The following is a 21484-nucleotide window of genomic DNA, read 5'->3' on the forward strand; positions in this document are numbered from 1 at the left end:
ACAGGACGCTTGAGGCAGGGCAAGACAGAAGTTGGATGGCAAATTGTGACAACTCTGGCCACAGGTCAAGCCTGCGCACCCAGTAGTCCAGGGGTTCATCGCTGTTCACAGTGTCTACATCCACACTTAAGGCCAGGTAGTCAGCTACCTGCCGGTCGAGTCGTTGGTGGAGGGTGGTTCCGGAAGGGCTAAGGTGATACGTTGGACTAAAGAATGTCCGCATGTCCGACATCACCATGAGATCGCTAGAGCGTCCTGTCCTTGCCTGCGTTGACATGGGAGAAGGATTACTGGCAGTGGTACCTTTATTCCGTTGTGCTGTGACATCACACTTAAACGCACAATAAAGCATAGTTGCCAGCTTGTTCTGCAAGTGCTGCATCCTTTCTGCCTTCTGGTGATTTGGAAACATCTCTGCCACTTTGTGCTTATACCGAGGGTCTAGTAGCGTGGCCACCCAGTACAGCTCATTCCCCTTGAGTTTTTTTATACGGGGGTCCCTCAACAGGCTGGAAAGCATGAAGGACGCCATCTGCACAAATTTGGATGCAGACGTACTATCCATCTCCTCTTGCTTTTCCTCAGTGATGTCATGTAAGTTCTCCTTCTCCCCCCAGCCATGAACAATACCACGGGAAAGTTGAGCAGCACAAGCCCACTGTGACGCCTGCTTTGGTTGTTCTTCCGCCTCCTCCTCCAAAAGAAAAAAAACACCTTCCTCATCATCTGACTCCTTTTCCCCACACGACTCTTCCTCCTACTCCTCCTCCCCCCTCCTCTGTGCTGCTGCCGCAGGTGTTGAGGAAACATCTGGTTCTGAGAATTGATCCTGCAACTCTTCCTCCTGTTCCTGTAACTGTTCCTGTTCACGCTCCTCCACAGCTTGATCCACCACTCTACGCACGGCACGCTCCAGGAAGAAAGCATATGGGATCAAGTCGCTGATGGCACCTTCACTGCGACTCACCAGGTTTGTTACCTCCTCAAACGGCCGCATGAGCCTGCAGGCATTTCGCATGAGTGTCCAGTACTTCGGCCAGAACATCCCCATCTCCCCAGAGTGTGTCCTTCTACTGTAGTTGTAGAGATAACGGTTGACGGCTTTCTCCTGTTGTAGCAGGCAGTTAAATGTAAGGAGGGTTGAATTCCAGTGAGTCTGGCTATCGCAAATCAAGCGTCTCACTGGCAAGTTCTTTCTCCACTGAATATTGGCCAAGCATGCCATGGCCGTGTAAGACCGCCTGAAATGCCCACATAACTTCCTGGACTGCTTCAGGACGTCCTGTAAGCCTGGGTACTTACACATAAATCTCTGAATTATTACATTCAGCACATGTGCCATGCAGGGTACATGTGTCAACTTTCCCAAATTCAAAGCCTAAATGAGATTCCTGCCGTTGTCACACACCACGTTGCCAATCTCCAGTTGGTGCGGGGTCAGCCACTGATCCACCTGTTTGTTAAGAGCAGCCAGGAGAGCTGCTCCAGTGTGACTCTCCGCTTTGAGGCAAGACATGTCTAAGATGGCGTGACACCGTTGTACCTGGCATGCAGCATAGGCCCTGGGGAGCTGGGGCTGTGTAGCTGGAGAGGAGATTGCAGCACCAGTAGAATTGAACTGCCACTCAGCCAAGGAGGAGGACGACAGTGAAGAGGATGTAGCAGGAGGAGTAGGAAGAGAAGGAGAGGAGGTGGCAGCAGGCCTGCCTGAAAGTCGTGGAGGTGTCACAACTAGGTCCGCTGTACAGCCATGTACTACCTGCTTGCTAGCGGTCACCAGGTTGACCCAATGGGCTGTGTAAGTAATGTACCTGCCCTGACCGTGCTTGGCAGACTAGGCATCCGTGGTCAGATGGACCCTTGACCCAACGCTGTGTGCCAGAGATGACATCACTTGCCTTTCAACTTCACGGTACAGTTTAGGTATTGCCTTTTTGGAGAAACAATTGCGGCCTGGTATCTTCCACTGCGGTGTCCCAATGGCCACAAATTTTCAGAAGGCCTCAGAGTCCACCAGCTGGAATGGTAGCAGCTGGCGAGCTAACAGGTCCGTCAAGTCAGCTGTCAGACGTCGGGCAAGGGGGTGACTGGCAGACATTGTCTTCTTCCGCTCAAAGATTTCCCCCACGGACACCTGGCTGCTGCTGTGGGCAGAGGAGCAGGAACTGCTCAAGGTGAGAGGCGGAGTGGAAGAGGGTGACTGTGAAGGTGCAGGGGAGAAAGTGGCTGAAGATGATGCACCTGAAGGAGGAAGAGGAGAATGAGAGTGGCTTCGCTTTTGTGTGCTGCTTTTCCTCAGGTGGTCTTGCCATTGCAGTTTGTGCCTTTTCTCCATGTGCCTTCGTAAGGCAGTTGGCCTTTCCACGGCTCAATTTTTGGTGGCAGAGAGAACAGATGGCATTGCTCTGATCTGAGGCAGACACACAAAAAAATGTCCACACCGCTGAGCCCTGGGGTGTGGGCACTATGGTGGCGTCAGCAGCTGACGTTGAAGGGCATGTTGGCTGGCTGTACATGTGGCGATACATGGCGCCAGACACTGCCACCAGCTGTTTCTGACGATGAGCTCCCCCTGCTTCTTTCAGGAACTCGTCTCCTCCTACTCCTCTCTGACTCCCCCTCTGAACTGTCCCCCTGTTCATGTCCTCTGTTGGGAACCCACGTGAGATCCGTATCATCATAATCATCATAATCATCCTCCCCAGCTTCGCTTGCATCAGACACCTCCAAAACGGCACCAACAGCAAGTACTTCATCATCCTCCTCCTCACACGTTACGTCCATAGTGTCGCCTAACTCAGACATATGAGGTGGTGTAACTTGCTTAGCGCCTTCATCTTGTTGTAACAATAATGGCTGTGAATCAGTGAATTTCCCACCAAATAACTCCTGCGAAGTCTCAAATGCAGCGGATGTGGTGCTGGTGGCTGCGGAAGATGAGGTGTTCTGTGTTAAATAGTCAACCACGTCCTGACAATCTTGGGAGTTGATGGGACATGCCTTCTTCTGAGCACTATACTTTGGTCCAGGGCCACATGAAATCCCGTCAGCACGACCTCGAACAGACCTGCCGGGTGGCCTGCCTCTGGGTCTGCCTGTTATTTTGTCCATATTGGGGGGGATGAAGTGAAAGGTATGCACTGACTTGACTAATACAATGTGCAGTCACACAGGTGCAGTGAAAAGTATGCAGAGGCTGGAATTACAATACAATGTGCAGCTGTCACACAGGTGCAGTTAACAGGTATGCACGGACTGGTATGTAAAACAGCGTGTGGTCACACAGGTACTGTGAACAATTATGCAATGACTAGTATTACAAATGAGCAGCTGTCACACACACAGGTACCATGAACAGGTGCAGTTACTGGTATATAATACAGGTCCTTCTCAAAAAATTAGCATATTGTGATAAAGTTCATTATTTTCTGTAACTCTGGAATCGGTCCTTCTCCACAATCTTCCTTCACCTCTTCTTGTTGTGCAGCGTTTTCTGCCACACTTTTTCCTTCCCACAGACCTTCCACTGAGGTGCCTTGATACAGCACACTTCTTTCTGTGTCTTACCCTCTTGCTTGAGGGTGTCAATGATGGCCTTCTGGACAGCAGTCAGGTCGGCAGTCTTACCCATGATTGCGGTTTTGAGTAATGAACCAGGCTGGGAGTTTTTAAAAGCCTCAGGAATCTTTTGCAGGTGTTTAGAGTTAATAGCTTGTTTAGAGAACCTTTTCATGATATGCTAATTTTTTGCAGGGCCGGATTTCTGGAAAGGCCAAAAAAGGCCACGGCCTAGGGCGATAAAATTAGATAAGATAAGAAGGGCGGCATGACTTGGAGAGAGAAGAGGTCATATGTCAAAGTAAATCATCTCTTCTGGTCCCGCAGCACAGCCATCCAGCGCCCTGCTCTGCACTAATAGCTGAATTCCACAGTTCCTCAATCCCTGCATCTCTCTCTCACTTCCTGATGTGTTAAAACAATCAGGATCAATCATATCGGTCATCTGATAATCCATTCCTTTCTTTGTATGATAGACTTACAGATCGATGTGAGAAATACCAGGGATTTACATTACAAAGCAGATAGAACTAAGTTCCGCTGAGTTTTAATGCCAAGCATTCCCAAACATCAGAGAGCTCTGCAGTTTCTTCACCACTTTTACAACTTTGACACTGACCTCAGCTAATTTATCTAATCCTAATTTATGACTGTTTTAGCAGTGGTCGCTTCTCTTCCTTAGTTAACTCTTTCCTGACTCATTTTCTGTCTTCCAGCTCCTACCATCTATGAGACTGCAGGATAAAAAATGCTGTTTTCTTCCCTTTCATTGCTAAATTGTCATTTTAAATGACACCTGAGCAGTGGTGCTCATCCAATATTTGGGTATCCGAACTACCCAGATAATCTGAACTTTTTCCACTATCCGAACTTTGAATAGCAATTCGGATATTTTTTTAAAATCTGCACTATCCGAGAAAACTCGGATTTCCCATCTGAGAGAGAGATTTTAAGTCCCCACATCATTAAAAAAACATGATGTTACATGCCTCATTTACCCTAAAAAACGTTTTAAAGGCAATTTAAATAAGCCTTCTTTGTTCCCGTATACTGCCAATATGTTAGAGCACACCACCATATGTACATTCAGCATTCAAAAGAGATGCATAGATTTTTCAGCAAATATAAATAAATGTCATTCAGATGCTTTAAAGTGAAGCTGAACTCTTGCACAGGACAGAAGGAAAACAGAGAAATGTACCCTGTATGTATTTCGAGAGCCTGTCTAATTCCCCCTCCTCTGTGTCACAAGTTGTAATTTAATCTCTACACTGTGTCACCTGACTGCCACAACAGCTAAGCTCATTTGAAAGCACAGGATGTTAAACATATGTCTGCTTCCATAAAAGCAGGAAGTAGACACACTGCAGATTTATTGCAGGATTTGTATCAGCTGTAACAAAAATGTTTTTATTGAAAGGTTATGTTGTTGCGTATCTTTTAGAGCAGAGAGGAAGTTCTGAGTTCAGGTCCACTGTAATTACAACAGAACATCCAAAGTGGGTCTTGACAGGATGTTTTCTACTTACCTGTTCTCTGTTTTGGATGGGCTTCTCTCCATTGCACTGCCCTGCCACCTGTTGGTGGCTCCGACTGCAGCCAGTCGCACAGAGGACAAAGAAGCAGCGCATGCTCTGGCCACTCGCGCTCCCTGTCAGTCACCTGTATGTGGCTCTGACTGCAGCCAGTCGCACAGAGGACAAAGAAGCAGCGCATGCTCTGGCCACTCGCGCTCCCTGTCAGTCACCTGTATGTGGCTCTGACTGCAGCCAGTCGCACAGAGGACGAAGAAGCAGCGCATGCTCTGGCCACTCGCGCTCCCTGTCACCTGTATGTGGCTCTGACTGCAGCCAGTCGCACAGAGGACAAAGAAGCAGCGCATGCTCTGGCCACTCGCGCTCCCTGTCAGTCACCTGTATGTGGCTCTGACTGCAGCCAGTCGCACAGAGGACAAAGAAGCAGTGCATGCTCTGGCCACTCGCGCTCCCTGTCACCTGTATGTGGCTCTGACTGCAGCCAGTCGCACAGAGGACAAAGAAGCAGTGCATGCTCTGGCCACTCGCGCTCCCTGTCACCTGTATGTGGCTCTGACTGCAGCCAGTCGCACAGAGGACAAAGAAGCAGCGCATGCTCTGGCCACTCGCGCTCCCTGTCACCTGTATGTGGCTCTGACTGCAGCCAGTCGCACAGAGGACAAAGAAGCAGTGCATGCTCTGGCCACTCGCGCTCCCTGTCACCTGTATGTGGCTCTGACTGCAGCCAGTCGCACAAAGGACAAAGAAGCAGCGCATGCTCTGGCCACTCGCGCTCCCTGTAATATCTCGCTCCTGCCCAGATGTGCTCAGCAACTGAGGCCGGTACAGTGTTATGCATTCTTGACAAGTACTGGTCATACATCAGCGTCATTTCTCAAGTATGCATGCCCAGAACACTATCGCATGCTGTGCACATTCGGGCAGGAGCGCAAATTACAGGAATTATTTGTTGAATGGGAGACAGAGCAGCACAACTGAGATGAGCCCATTCAAACCAATGATCGCTAGTCAGAGTGTTGGACAAATTTTTTTTTTGTGGGGGGGGGGGGGGGGGCGCTTGGTGACAGCAGGCCTAGGGCACTGGAAAGTACAAATCCGGCCCTGATTTTTTGTAATAGGAATTATGGGTTTTCATGAACTGTATGCCAAAATCATCAATATTAAAACAATAAAAGGCTTGAACTACTTCAGTTGGGTGTAATGAATCTAAAATATATGAAAGTCTAATGTTTATCAGTACATTACAGAAAATAATGAACTTCATCACAATATGCTAATTTTTTGAGAAGGACCTGTATAACACTGCATGCGCTCAAGTAGGTAGGTGCACTGAACAGGTAGATATGCAGTGATTGGTATTACAAATGTGCAGCTGTCACACACACAGGTACCGTGAACAGTTGCAGCGACTGGTTTTATATAACACTGCATGCGGTCACGTAGGTAGGTGCACTGAACAGGTAGGTATGCAGTGATTGGTATTACAAATATGCAGCTGTCACACACACAGGTACCGGGAACAGGTGCAGTGACTCATAGATAATATAACACCTAGTGCAGTCATGTAGGTCGGTGCACTGAACAGGTGCGTATGCGGAAGCAGGAGATTTGGGCGCATGAGACAAGTGGACAAAAAGGGCGCCCCATTCACTTCCATTATAAATATCGTTTAATGGGCGCCGAACAGGGAAAAAAAGGCGCCGGAGATTATTAACGTTTTACAAACGGCGCCCGGAGATTTTTAAGGTTTTGCAACTGTGCTTGTGATGATTGAACTTTACAAAATGAGCTCGTGACGAATAACGTTTATAAAGATAATAAATCACTATTTCTAAAACATTTCTAAAACCTTATTATCCACCCAAAATAATTATTTACATTTTTTTATTTACATTTTTTATTTATTAATGTTTGTAAAACATTATTATCCATAGGGGGTCTTAGGTTTAGGCACCACCAGGGGGGTCTTAGGTTTAAGCACCAACAGGGGGGTCTTAGGTTTAGGCACCAACAGGGGGGTCTTAGGTTTAGGCACCACCAGGGGGGGTCTTAGGTTTAGGCACCACCAGGGGGGTCTTAGGTTTAGGCACCACCAGGGGGTCTAGGGGTTAGGGATAGGTACAGGGAGGGTTTTTAACAAACGTAATTATAAGTTTCAGTTTAGAAACAGGGAAGATTAACGTTTTAAGAATTGCCGATCTCATACACATTATTTAATGATTTATAAATTCTTAAAACACTATTTGTAAACGAAATTCTACACAATATTTCTATAAACGATAATACTGCTTATCGTTTACACCACGCGCTCTTTTTTCCCGACGCCCTTTTTTGATGTACGCATATGACACTGCATGCGCTCACGTAGGTAGGTGCACTGAACAGGTAGGTATGCAGTGATTGGTATTACAAATGTGCAGCTGTCACACACACCGGTAGTCACTGAATGTGCTGGGCCTGACAGTGGCACAGTAGGAATTACCAAGGGGCCAAGGGCCAGCTGCGACTGACTGACAGGGCGCTGTATATGCAACACAAGTGTCTATGGAACGCACACACAAGAAAAAAATAGATCACAAGCACAACAGAGCTGTTGAGGGGTGCTTTTTAGCAATAAGTATCAGCAAGGAGCAAGCTAACAAGCCTAACTAAGCTTTTCCTATGTCTACAGCAGGTTCTCTCCCTTCTCTAATTACTGCAGGCACACGAGTGAGTGAAAAGGCTGACGCTGCCTGCCTTTTATAAGGGGGGGGGGGGGCTCCAGGAGGGAGTGTAGCCTGATTGGCTACCCAGTGTCTGCTGACCGTGATGTAGAGGGTCAAAGTTGACCCTAATGATGTAGTATAGGGGGCGAGTCGAACTTGCATACAGTTCACGGTTTACCGCGAACGCGAACCACCGAAGTTCGCACAAATAAATTCGCGTGCAAACCGTTCGGGCCATCTCTATCTGCTGTCAGCAGATGGACCTAGATTTTCCATCCTGACAGACAGATCTAATCCATCGAAATTAATCGCAAATCGATCGATCGATAGATTTGATAGAATCGATCGATGGCTGAAATCGACCAGTGTATGGGCCCCTTAAGTGTATGGGCACCAAAAGGGGGTTATATCACAAAGGGGGCTGTGTCAGAGGATTAGAAAGAACCTGAGGAATTGCAGATAGTGGGCACTGCAATCGAGAAGCCATGGAACTGTGCTTGGGAAGGGAGCGAGGAAATAATTGGTAGGTCATTGGAGGAGCTATGCGGGTGGTTAGCGGTGTATTTACGACTAAGGTCAGAAATGTGACTTGTGCTGGAAAACATAGTGGAGTTTAGTGGAAGCATTTCCCATCATTCACTTTCCCATGGAACATAATTATAGAAGTTTCAATTGACTCTAATTAGAATTTGTTTAAATAATGCAAACATTTCATAACATGCCTATTTTTAAACTATGACCCCGGCATAAACTGGGACATCGCTGTAATGATAGCTGCATGGAAAGGCTCATTCCTTCATTCAGCCATATAAAATATTAAAGGGGTCAAATAGGCTTATGGAACACAGCCATAGCAATAACTATGATTTCCAGTGGAAACCAATGTTTAGCATATGTGTAATTTGATCTGAATCTGTCTGATGAAAACTGAGGAGCCTCTGTATGAAAAAAATATTTTTTTAAAGAATATTTTAGTGTGGTTTTTCACAAAATAGAACATTTTTTTCTCTCTCAGATTAGTAACCTGCTCAACAAGTAGAATACATGGCTTCATTGCTGCGCTCCTGCGTTGAGCTCTACTATCATCATTGTTTGTCTTAACATGACATTTTTGTATATTACACTGTTTTCCATCGTCCCCAATTGGGAAGAAATAACAAACAACTTTGCTCTTGCACACACAACCTGTTCAGCAGACAATCTTCCTGATTTACAGTGGGATGCGAAAGTTTGGGCAACCTTGTTAATCGTCATGATTTTCCCGTATAAATCAATGGTTGTTACGATAAAAAATGTCACTTAAATATATCATATAGGAGACACACAGTGATATTTGACAAGTGAAATGAAGTTTATTGGATTTACAGAAAGTGTGCAATAAGTGTTTAAACAAAATTAGGCAGGTGCATAAATCAGGCCACCACATAAAAGAAATGAAATCAATATTTAGTAGATCCTCCTTTTGTGGAAATTACAGCCTCTAAATGCTTCCTGTAGGTTCCAATGAGAGTCTGGATTCTGGTTGAAGGTGTTTTGTATCATTCCTCTTTACAAAACATCTCTATTTCATTCAGGTTTGATGGCTTCTGAGCATGGACAGTTCTCTTTAATTCACACCACAGATTTTCAATTATACTTAGGTCTGGGGACTGAGATGAACATTCCAGAACATGTTCCTCTGCATGGATGCCTTAGTGGATTTTGAGCAGTGTTTAGTGTCATTGTCTTGTTGAAAGATCCAGCCCCGGAGCAGCTTCAGCTTTGTCACTGATTCCTGGATATTCGTCTCCAGAATGAGACTGAGTGCTGATACTAAGTGGAATCCATGCGTCCCTCAACTTTGACAAGATTCCTAGTCCCTGCACTGGCCACACAGCCCCACAGCATGATGGAACCACCACCATATTTTACTGTAGGTAGCAGGTGTTTTTCTTGGAATACTGTGTTGTTTTTCCTCCATGCATAACTCCCCTTGTTATGCCCAAATAACTCAATTTTAGTTTCATCAGTCCACAGCACCTTATTCCAAAATGAAGCTGGCTTGTCCAAATGTACTTTAGCATACCTCAAGCGGCTCTGTTTGTGCTGTGGGTGGAGAAAAAGCTGCCACTGCATCACTCTTGCATACAGCATATCCTTGTGTAAAGTGCGCTGAATGGTTGAACGATGCACAGTGACTCCATCTGCAGCAAGATGATGTTGTAGATCTTTGGTGCTGGTCTGTGGGTTGACTCTGACCGTTCTCACCATTCGTCACTTCTGTTTATCCGAGATTTTTCTTGGTCTGCCACTTCGAGCTTTAACTTGAACTGAGCCTGTGGTCTTCCATTTCCTAAATATGTTCCTAACTGTGGAAACAGACAGCTGAAATCTCTGAGACAGCTTTCTGTATCTTTCCCCTAAGCCATGATGGTGAATAATCTTTGTCTTCAGGTCATTTGAGAGTTGTTTTGAGACCCCCCATGTTGCTACTCTTCAGAGAAAATTAAAAGAGGAGGGAAACTTACAATTAACCTCCTTAAATACTCTTTCTCATAATTAAATTCAGCTTTGTATATAGGTCAGGGGTCACTGAACTTAGCAAGCCAATTTGAGTTCCAATAATAAGTTCTAAAGGTTTTGGAATCAATAAAAAGTTCCCAAATTTATGCACCTGCCTAATTTTATTTAAACAATTATTGCACACTTTCTGTAAATCCAATAAACTTAATTTCACTTCTCGAATATCACTGTGTATGTCTCCTATATGATATATTAAACAGACATTTTTAATCGTAACAACTAACGATTTATACAGGAAAGTCATGACGATGAACAAGGTTGCCCAAACTTTCGCATTCCACTATATTTGTCACTATGGGCTTACTTAGCTTGGAAAAAAATGTGACTGAGGGGTGACCTGATTAGCATGTATAAATACATCAGAGGGCAATACAAAAGCTTGGTAGATTAGCTTTTTGTCCCTAGGGTTGAACAACAGACAAGGGGACATGATCTGCATATGGAGAAAAACGTTTTTGCTATCTCTTCAGAAAGGAGTCTTTCACTGTGAGAGTGGTCAGGATGGTGGTGTGTTTGTTTTTGTTTTCCTTTCATGCACAGTTCCCTTGAGCATCAGCTTTCCTTTTTCGTGTCTTGCTCCCAATTTGCAGTCCTCTCTTTCATATGTAGCAACCCCTATTTCACACCCAGGGCCTGGGCCTTTGGGACCTTTCCAGAAATCAATAAACTAAATGGGTTAAAAGCGCTGCATACAATTTGTAAACAAATGTCAAAAAGTTCATCAAAGTGCTGCATCCAATTCATAAGCAAGCACCATAAAAGTTCATTACAAATATAAAAATCAGTTGGTCGTTAGACAACAAGATTCAGTCCAATCATCTGGGACATTCGCTGCTAGGGATTAAAACCCCCCTTCTTGTCCCCACTCACCGGATGTAGCGGCCTGGATGGGCCCGTTAGAGCGTCTGAGGTATTGGCCACCTCACAGCCACTCGATCAGATATCTGTCTGGCGTGTATGCAGTGGCGTAGCTAAGGCGCTGTGGGCCCCGATGCAAGTTTTACAATGGGGCCCCCCAAGCACTCTATACATAACAATTGATACGGCGCACCAAAACCTGCCAATGGCAACCACAGTGTCAGAGGTGTAAGAAGGGAATGGGGAGCAGTTTGTTAATAATTACCACTATTTAAAGTATCTATAGAAGTGGTTATTATGAGCACAGGACCAATACAGAGCTAATACTGTAGTTGAGGAAGGGCCCTTCGGGGCCCCTCTGGCCCAAGGGCCCCGATGCGGCCGCAACCTCTGCAACCCCTATTGCTACGCCCCTGCGTGTATGGATTAAGATCCTTCACATCCCGATACAATCCGGTAGTTGTGGCGACATGAGTGTTCTTGGGATTTGTTGATATGGCTTCATTTTCTGGGAAAGCTCTAGTTGCTTGTATTTACTTGCAGGAAATGAGTGGATAGTCCTTTGCTTCAGAAGGTAGTGGGCCAAACATTGTCAGCACCAGCTAGTCAGATGTGGATCTAACACCAGACTGCTCCTGAAATCAGGCCCTGCCAGTTTTAAAGGAGAGAGAGAGGTTGAGACCAGGGACCAGGAAGACTTTAGGGTGTTGGAAGAAGCCCCAGGTAAGTACTGTAAATAGGCATACTTTTCACTTAAAGGACACCAGAGGTTAAATAAACGAATAAACTCAATGATTTTATCGATCTTCGTTCTCCTAAAAATGACTTTTTAAGATATTCCACAGTTTTATTTTATGTTTACACCTACTTTTTAAGTTGTAACTGTTTTATTGTTTTTGCTCAATGACACATTCATCGAAGTATGCCAGAGCTAAAATCTATGAACTATTGATGCATTTGATCTCTTTCCTGCTCTCAGAAGCCATTTTTTTGCTAGGAAAGTGTTTTATAGTTGGAATTTCTTATCAGTGAGGGTCACACTGTAGTCACTCCCTGTCTGAGTCAAGACTGAGTCAGACACTTACATACCTCATATTTAACTCTTTCAGGTAGAGAAGGGAAAAAAGGAACACAGCCTAGTTATTTGTGTGCTTGGCACTGTACATACACATGTCTATCTCATTATGTCACTTGTCACCTTGGGTATAGACGCAGAACAAGCATGCAGATCATTTGTCTATGATAAATCTGACTAGCTGCATGCTTGTTTCAGGTGTGTGATTTAGACCCTACTGGCCAGACTGCCAGGCAACTGGTATTGTTTTAAAGGAAATAAATATGCATATCACTCTTTTCTTTTACGTTTCCCAGAAGCCGCTCAGATCTTGGGAACCGGCAAGGTGAGAAACTCAGGCAGGGAAGGATTCAAATTCAAATTATTTACATAAAAAAAACTAATTTAGGTAAACACTATTTCAGCCATGGAGAATTTTCACATTTGGATTTTTTGCCAAGCTGATGCTGCTATCGATGTGTTCAGATAATGTAATTCATGACCTTAGTGCAGAGGTTGCCTGTATACACCTCAATAAAATGTCTGTGATCTTCACTATTCCCTGAAGGGAAAACCACCCACTGCATTAGATAAAGGGATTAGCCATCCACTCTGATTCATCTCAGCCAGGCTCTGCTAAGTCCCTACATTAGGCCACACAATGAGTTTATTCAAACCAGCTAAAAAAGAAAAAAAACAGCTTTGCAGACAGGCGGTTGCTAATTATGTCTGCATTATCCTGCGTCTGTTGGGTTACATTTGTGAAAAACAGGAAGATAGGATGTCCTTTTTTATAACATATTCTTTTATGATTAATTCATATTTTATATAGCGCTAACATCTTCCACAGCACTGAATAGAGCAGGGGTTCCCAAACTTTTTCGGTCAAGGGCCGGGTCAACATACTTTAGACTGCTGGGAGGCCGGAACATACATCCATACAATAATGTTGAAAAACATTACATTGAATCTAGATATTGATTCCCCCCCTCCCAATCATGCCTGGAGGAGAACTCCCAGCAGCAGCCATTCAGTCATGCGTTGCTTGAAGAACGTCTTTGTGCACCAGACAGTGAAGCATACCAAGGTGACAACCAGTCGTCTAGTTGGACAGCAGTGTCACCTGATGCAGGATTGGATTTGAAACCAGCGAATGACTGATCACTGACTGCTATTCTATATGCGGGCCGCCTATATTGAAAGGTGCAGTGGGCCACATCTATAAGATATACATTTTGCATTTGGGGGCCAGTGAAAAAGCCTCGGGGGTCCGCATTCGACTCACGGGCCGTAGTTTGAGGACCACTGGTACAGAGTATATATATTTGTGTCACTAACTGTCCGTAGGAGGAGCTCACAATCTAATCTCTATTCTAGTCATATGTCTATTGTAGTCTCGGGCCAATGTTTAGGGTGAAGCCAATTAACTTATCTGTATGTTTTGGGGATGCAGATGGAAACCAGAGTGTTGGGAGAAAACCCAAGCAAACATGGGGAGAACATACACACTGCTTGCAGATGTTGACCTGGCTGGGATTCGAACCAGGGACCCAGAGCTGCTAGGCAAGAGCGCTAACCACTAAACCTTCATACTTTAAAGAAGAAGTGACAACCATGCTAACCTAGAAATAAAAACACATATATAAGTAGACAAATACTAGTTCTGCTTACATAATATATGTATTGCACTGTCCACATTATGATTCCTGTGAATTTTATAAAGGAAAAGCAGAGAATCCTATTTCAGACAGTTTCCATCTTGGTTACCTTTGAATGAAGCTAATCCTGACATCATTTCCTCCCTCACTCTTTTTTCTTTTCTTGCTAATTGTGAATTTGTTACCTGCCCTCCTCCCAGAGTCTTCAGACACTCCCACTGAGGTCTAGACTAGGAAGTTCACTGTCTTATGTCATTAAAAGGAGGGGGAAATAAAGGGAAGATGAGGAATATATTATAGATAAAAAGACCCCCACCATGCAACTGTTTTGCCAGTGGATGGCAATGGCAATTGAAGGGCCAGTTCTCCTACGGTATGTGATAAATCCAAACCATAACAGCAGAAAAAGTTTTGAAAGTTTTGAATGCAGGATTAGCATCTTTATCACTTAATACACTCAGACCACTTGCTGTTGAAATTTAAAGCTATCACTTCCCTTGAATGAGTACCTGGGGCCATATGCAGTTCCAGGTGATAATAAGCTTGCAATGTGACATCACTCAGTATTTCCTGGCAAATTTAATTGCTGGCTTCACCTGAGTGAGGTCTGAGCGAGAATGGCATAGATCAGACAAACAATAGCTATTCACATGAGCGTTGATCGTAGCTGTTGGGAGATGGCGAGAGAGGTTTTGTGCTGTGGAGCTGTCTTTCAGCACCATGGCACTGCTACCTATGCTCCCCCAAGAGATCTGCTGCTTCTGCTGATCTGACCCAACGTCCAACACTTGCCACTGCTACATGAAGCCATGAAATCCCTCAGTACTCCCTCGACGTCTGCCGATACATGCCAGGCACTGTTGCTACCTGCCGCTTGTCCTGGAACTGCCACCAGATTGGAGCTTCAGCAAAAGCATCTTCAAAAGCTCCTGCCGGGGCTTCCCATTGGTCCTCCTCCTCAGAATCCCTGAGAATTGTCACTGTAGTGGCAGAGAGTGTCAGGTGTGGCAGTGGTAGCAATGGAGAGCGGTGGCCGGGGCAGATCTTCAAGCAAGATGTCAGATGATAAAAGAAGGAAGACAGAAGTGTACAGAATAAGGTGACAGGTAAGTCAAAAGTCATCCTCTATACCTATTTACCTGGAAGGGGATAGACATCTTGGGGCTCTTTATGAAAGGAGGCTCCCAGATTCTTTGATAAGCCCCTGTGACCTATCCCCACATGCATGGGGGCAGTTACCCCCTCCTCCTCCATTGCACCGGAGGTGGGGATGAGCCTCTTAACATGGACAGGGGTTTTCCATGAGAGGGGGAAGACTTTTGCCCCTCTCCCTCAAGGTTCACTAATGTCATAAACCCAATAGGCTGATATAGCTTGGATGGACCCCTTTATCGGAGGGAGTGAAGTAGTAGTTGGGACTCCCTTACAGCTATAGGCTGCTCCTCTGTAGTTATGCCCCAGCGTGGAAGGTAAAATGTTCCAGTGGTGTAACTACAGGGGAGCAGCCTCTACGACCGCAGGGGGACCCAGAGCTGTAAGGGGACCCGAACTACTACTCCCCCCACCTTGATAAAAGGGTCCAGCCTTCAGATCAGGTTTTTTTGTGGCTACACTTGTTATGGGTATAAAGATTACGATGTCCACACCTGTTTTATGACCCTTGTGAGATGGGCTCCAGGCTGTGAGGTCACAGTTACTTTGCAAAGGAAAGGGTGTAAACATTGAGGGGCCCCATCAAAGTTTTGCTGGTGTGGGGGCCAGAGGCGTAGCTAGGCTTTTCAGTGCTCGGGGACAAAGACAAAGACAGTTTTTACACATCCCCCTGGACAAATTGGGCATGGCTATGTATCAGAGGGGGTGTGGTCATGGGTGGAGCCACATGTACAAATACTGTTTTGATAGCCAGATGTGCCCCCTATAGTTAGCCAGATGTGCCCCCCCTTGTTTTGCTGCTGTTAACACTTCTGCACTCCTCTGCAGAGGGAGAGAGAGAAGCAGGGGTATTTCGGGAAGCCAGCGAGCTGCCTCTAACTTACTGGGGGGTGCAGTGACCAGTGCTGCGCCCAGGGACATGTGTCCCCCTTTGCCCACCCATAGCTACGCCTCTGGTGGAAGCACGAATGATTTGTACTTACACCCCTACAGGGTTCGATTTTCCCTTAAAAATGTAATCCCCTTTAAATGTGTCCATAATTCTTATGTTTTTTTCTCTTTTGGATCTGAGTTTAAATATTCAGACCCTTTGCTATTGACAAGCCTCGTGTAATGAAATTTACATCAGGGCGACAACTGCTTCAGCACAGACTCCATTCAGAACACGGAGGCAGGCATTACAATTTTCATGAGTACCATATGCCGGCGGCTGGTAGTCACTTTATTTGCATATGACTCACAGCTAAGTAGGACATTAAACATGCTCTTCAGAAGCACTGATATAATTCCTCTATTATAAGGACACCTAACAAGACTGCCCACTCTGAACTGAACTTTAATGGAGAGTGTGGCTTAATTGCCTTACACTGTAAATGTGTTATAAAAAATGTATACATGCAGCACATCCTTCAGTTAAATGAAAAGCTCCTTTGAAAAGCTCCTTTGGTGCCTCCCCCGCACCCCCATCTTGGAGGAAAAGGCATTTGTCAAAAAAAAAAGTAAAATATACATTTTACATTTTAATACACCTTATACAAGCATAAATCACAAATAATTAGCGTCCACTCAGCACTGTAGAGCTATAAAACACATGGTAACGGTACATTATTATTATTATTATTATTATTATTTAGTATTTATATAGCGCCGACATATTACGCAGCGCTGTACAATGTATATATATATATCTTGTCACTAGCTGTCCCTCAAAGGAGCTCACAATCTAATCTCTACCATTGCCATATGTCTATATTATGTAGTGTAAGTACTGTAGTCTAGGGCCAATTTTAGGGGTAGCCATTAACTTATCCGTATGTTTTTGGGACACATTTACATGACACATTGTACGTAATTCATAAGTGGTGTGAAAGGTCCCTAACCCCTCACATTCATATGTTTTTACCCCGTACGTTCCTGACAATTTTGACACTCCACCTGTATCACTATTGAAACACCAATGACTTTTTCATTACTTATCACATCCAAGTGATGTCTATTGTTTTTTTCAGGACAATCTAGGTTTTCTATTAGTAATATTTTTTTCCAGGCATTATTTTATTTTATAGGAATTTTAAGTAGCGAAAATTGGACGTTAATGCAGAAAATACTTTTTTTGTCAGTTTTCACTTTTCGTAGTTTTCATGTGACAAGTCCCACAGTTATAAAACCAATAAGAATATATTCTTTGGCCATTCCTGATTCAAATTACACCACTTATGCTATATTTCTCTACTAGCTTGGCATGTGGCGGACCATTGTCCCCAGTCTGCATGCAGGCTAAGGAGCTGTGGGCCCGATGAAAGTTTTACATTGGAACCCCCCAAGCACTCCATACATTACAATTGATACGGCACACCAAAATCTGCCAATGGCAACTACAGTGTCAGAGGTGCAAGAAGGGGATGGGGAACAGTTTGGTAATGATTACCACTATTCACAGTATCCATAGAAGTGATTATTATGAGCACAGGACCAAGAGAAAGATAATACTGCAGTTGAGGGAGGGCCGTTTGGGGCCCCTATGGCCCAAGGTCCCCGATGCGGTCGCAACCTCTGCAGCCCCTGCCTGCACATCTGTAGTGATCGGCTATGATCGCTAGGGCGACAGTTCGGGGGCCTTAGTTGAAGTGCATTGGTAGGCAACGACAGAGCAGTACATCTGTAGAGCATTGGATTCCCGAACTGACGCCCCATTCGCAACCGATCGCGATAGGCAGCAATCATGAAAGGTGTATTATCATGTAACTGTATTACAGGGGTTAAAAGGCTGTGTAGGTGTTAGAAATGAACTGACGGAGAAAAAAAAAACACTTCATTTTTTTATTGTGACACTGTCACTTTAACTTTGTTTTTTCTAAACTTTTTTTTTTAAACTTTATCGAATGATTGCTGCTACAAGTGAACCTCAAAAGATTAGAATATCATGCAGAATTTTCCGATTATAAGCTTCTGCATTTTGCAATTTTTCAGTTTTGTTCTGGGGAGGCGTGACTACAGGGGAGGAGCCTCTGCTACTGCAGGGGGGGGGGGAGGGGCAGAGATGTGAGGGTCCTCAACCACTAACTATCCCTCCCTCTGATACTTCCAGATCAGGTGTTTTTATGGAGTTTTCCTGGGGTGCCCCATTTTCCCCTCTGAGATTTTCCGTTTTTGTGCATGTTTTGTATGCAATTTTTTTTATTGCGTTTTATTTCTCTGCATACCAATGAAGTTAATTTACATGAGAATGTATCTGATGAACTTCAAAACTGGTTGAAATTTAGTAATGAAATCAAATGATGATTTCCTGGCAAATGGTGATGTTTGTATGTGAATCATACACTGGGCTTGGTTCACTAAGCATAGTGCCGCGTAACAGCGCGAGTTAGCTGCCATTACACTAGTGAATTAGCATGCCTTCATTTAGTTTATATTTGGGTGCAGCACCGTGGTGTAGTGGTTAGCGCTCTAGCCTTGCAGCACTGGCTCCCCGGTTCGAATCCCAGCCAGGTCAACATCTGCAAGGAGTTTGTATGTTCTCCCTGTGTCTGTATGGGTTTCCTCCCACATCCCAAAAACATACAGGTTAGTTAATTGGCTTCCTGCTAAATTGACTCTAGACTACAATACATACACTACACAATACATACATAGACATATGACTATGGTAGGGACTAGATTGTGAGCTCCTCCGAGGGGCCGTTAGTGACTATATACTCTGTACAGCGCTGCGGAACATGTATAAATACTTTTAAAAAAATTTAGTGTCCCTGCACACTATGTGCGCTATTGGCAGTGTAGCGTGTGTAATTGGGGAGCGGGCACTCTATACTGCTGAATTGCAGCATAGCGAAGCGAACGCTAGTAACTTAATGTTGGCTGTCGCCTATTGGGCCAATCAGAGTGCGGGGATCAGTTCCTTTAATGTGATTGGACCTGCTGGGACTCGGGGTGTGAGGAGTGGAGCCGACGTTAAAGTGGTCTGAAAGTCAGCATTTCTACTTTGCTCTGAAACATTTCTCACAGCTTGAAAGCTACTATGCCAGAAATTTTTTTTTTAGCAGAACACCACTGAAATTGTTAAACAAAAGCACTCTGTCCTGCTATTCAGCTTCAAATCCACATCCAAACTGGAGATAACAGTATCGTTGTTTACATTCCAATCTTGTTACATTGTGTGTAAACACAGGCTAACAAGTGAAAAGGAACTCTCTGTGCTACACACACACACACACACACACGCACGCATGCACGCACACACACACTTAAGAAAAGCTCATTAGAAGATGTTAATATATAATAAAAAGCAGTTTGAATAAAATGCAATGCCACCTTTCAGGGTACGATAAACTACACTTTGGAAACGTGTTATTTGTAAACAGACAACATTACTTATGCACAAAAGCAAATATGATAACGGTATGAGTAATAAAAAGTATTATAATAATTCCTTTTTTTGTATAGCGCCTTTCTCCTGTCGGACTCAAAGCACTTGTGAGGCAGCCACAAGAGCGCACTCAGTAGGCGCTCTACAGTGAGAATATTTTCATTGACTGTTATGTCTAGTGTTCGCTATGCTGCAATTCAGCAGCATAGTGTGCGCAGAGTGGTGGCTCCCTGATTACTCACACTACGCAGCCAATAATGCACGTAGCATGCAGGGACACTAAATTAAGGCCCTCTGATTCACTAGCGAGCGTAACAGCAGCTAACTCGTACTGTTACGCTGTGCTATGCTTAGTGAATCAAGCCCAATGCCATATCTTTCTCTAGTAGAGAAAAAAATGTACAAAACTCTGAACTGAGCAGCATATTCCTGTAATGGGCCTCATTAGTTCTCCTAGATAGTTTATCCCACAGAAATTCCAAGTTCAGATTGTAGTGTGACATTTTCAGGGCTGAACTGGTAACTTAATTTCTCAGAGTCTTGTCTCAGCATGGGATTCCAGTCATATCCAGGGATAAAGCACTGCTAGAGTCAAATGTCCACAGTTCAGTGATCCCTGACTGCGCACAGTATTCTGTCCCTCTGACAAGGCATCTGGTAGCGTTTCACTGTCCTGCTGTTCTGCTTGTGCAAAGTATTATATACAATACAATACAATAACATTTCTATAGCGCTTTTCTCCCATAGGACTCAAAGCGCTTAGGCTCTCTCAGATTCAGTAATTGGTAGTAGGATGAAGTATTCACACAACAAAAGTTATATTTCTGCAAATGCCAAACTGAACAGGTGGGTTTTCAGTCTGGATTTAAACACGTCCAGGGATGGAGCTGTCCTGATCTGTTGAGGTAAGGAGTTCCAAAACGTAGGGGCAGCATGACAGAAGGCTCTGGGACCAAAGACCTTCTTTTACTCCTGCATAAGAAATATCAGCAGATCAGGTGCTTCTGACATTATTGTCAGATCTGCAGTGGTATACCTAGAGTATTTGACACCGGTGCTGATTTGTTACAGATAACCCCCCCCCCCCCCAGCCCATGCTAAGTATGTTTATTGCGGCAACATTTTCAGGAAAAAGAATGCGTCATGCAAAGGGCGCCATGGAAAAAATGGGCATGGCCATCATAGGATATGTGTTGAGCTAACGGTATTCTAACAGTGTGTACCTCAAAGGCTGTGGCCAGATGTCCCCCTCCCTTATTAGGCAGTCCCCAACGTAGCCAGATTCCCGCCTTGTATTAGGCAGCCCCCCCCCCCTGTAGCCAGATGTCCCCCCTTGTATTAGGCAGCCCCCCAGAGTAGCCAGATGTCCCCCCATTGCATTGGGCAGCCCCCCCCCCCCCAGAGTAGCCAGATGTCCCCCCATTGTATTAAGCAGCCCCCCAGAGTAGCCAGATGTCCCCCCCTTGTATTAGGCAGCCCTCAGAGTAGCCAGATGTCCCCCCATTGTATTAGGCAGCCCCCCAGAGTAGCCAGATGTCCCCCCCATTGTATTAGGCAGCCCTCAGAGTAGCCAGATGCCCCCCCCCCCCCCTTGTATTAGGCAGCCCCCAGAGTAGGCAGATGTGCTCCCTTGTATTAGGCAGCCTCCCATGTAACCAGGTGTCCCCCTTGTATTAGGCAGCCCCCCAGTGTCGCCACATGTCCCCCCCTTATAGTCCCCCCATGTAGCCAGGTGTCCCCCTTGTATTAGGCAGCCACCCAGGGTAGCCGGATGGTGGAACAGTGAGGAAGATGGATTCTTGCTGGGTGATTAAACCAGCTCGCTTCCATCTGCGCACAGCTCTGCATATCACCAAGCCAGGGGAGGCACAGGCGAGCCTCTGCCTGGTCCTGGCGACACCCCCCTCTTACCTGAGACACAGGGGCAGAGCACACTGGCTTGCACACCCCTGGAGACACCACTGCAGATGACAAGATTAGCCGCATGCTTGTTTCTGATGTGATTCAGACACTACTCCAGCCAAATAGACCAGCAG

The 21484-nt window shown here is 45.1% G+C and overlaps 1 protein-coding gene across 2 annotated transcripts in view; it reads left to right on the forward strand.

Annotated features, from left to right (window-relative positions):
* Positions 1 to 21484, forward strand: part of DEPDC1B (DEP domain containing 1B) — a 189516-nt gene that overhangs the window by 159821 nt on the left and 8211 nt on the right. The window contains exon 12 of one of the 2 annotated variants that reach the window (XM_068271827.1): positions 13726 to 13880. The exons of the other annotated variant lie outside the window; for it this stretch is intronic. The gene's annotated coding sequence lies outside the window, so the exon portion shown is untranslated. Of the gene's footprint in view, positions 1 to 13725; positions 13881 to 21484 lie in introns of those variants that run through there. 2 annotated transcript variants of the gene reach the window in all.

The sequence above is a fragment of the Hyperolius riggenbachi genome, chromosome 1, assembly GCF_040937935.1.
Source record: "Hyperolius riggenbachi isolate aHypRig1 chromosome 1, aHypRig1.pri, whole genome shotgun sequence".
Lineage (NCBI taxonomy): Eukaryota > Metazoa > Chordata > Amphibia > Anura > Hyperoliidae > Hyperolius > Hyperolius riggenbachi.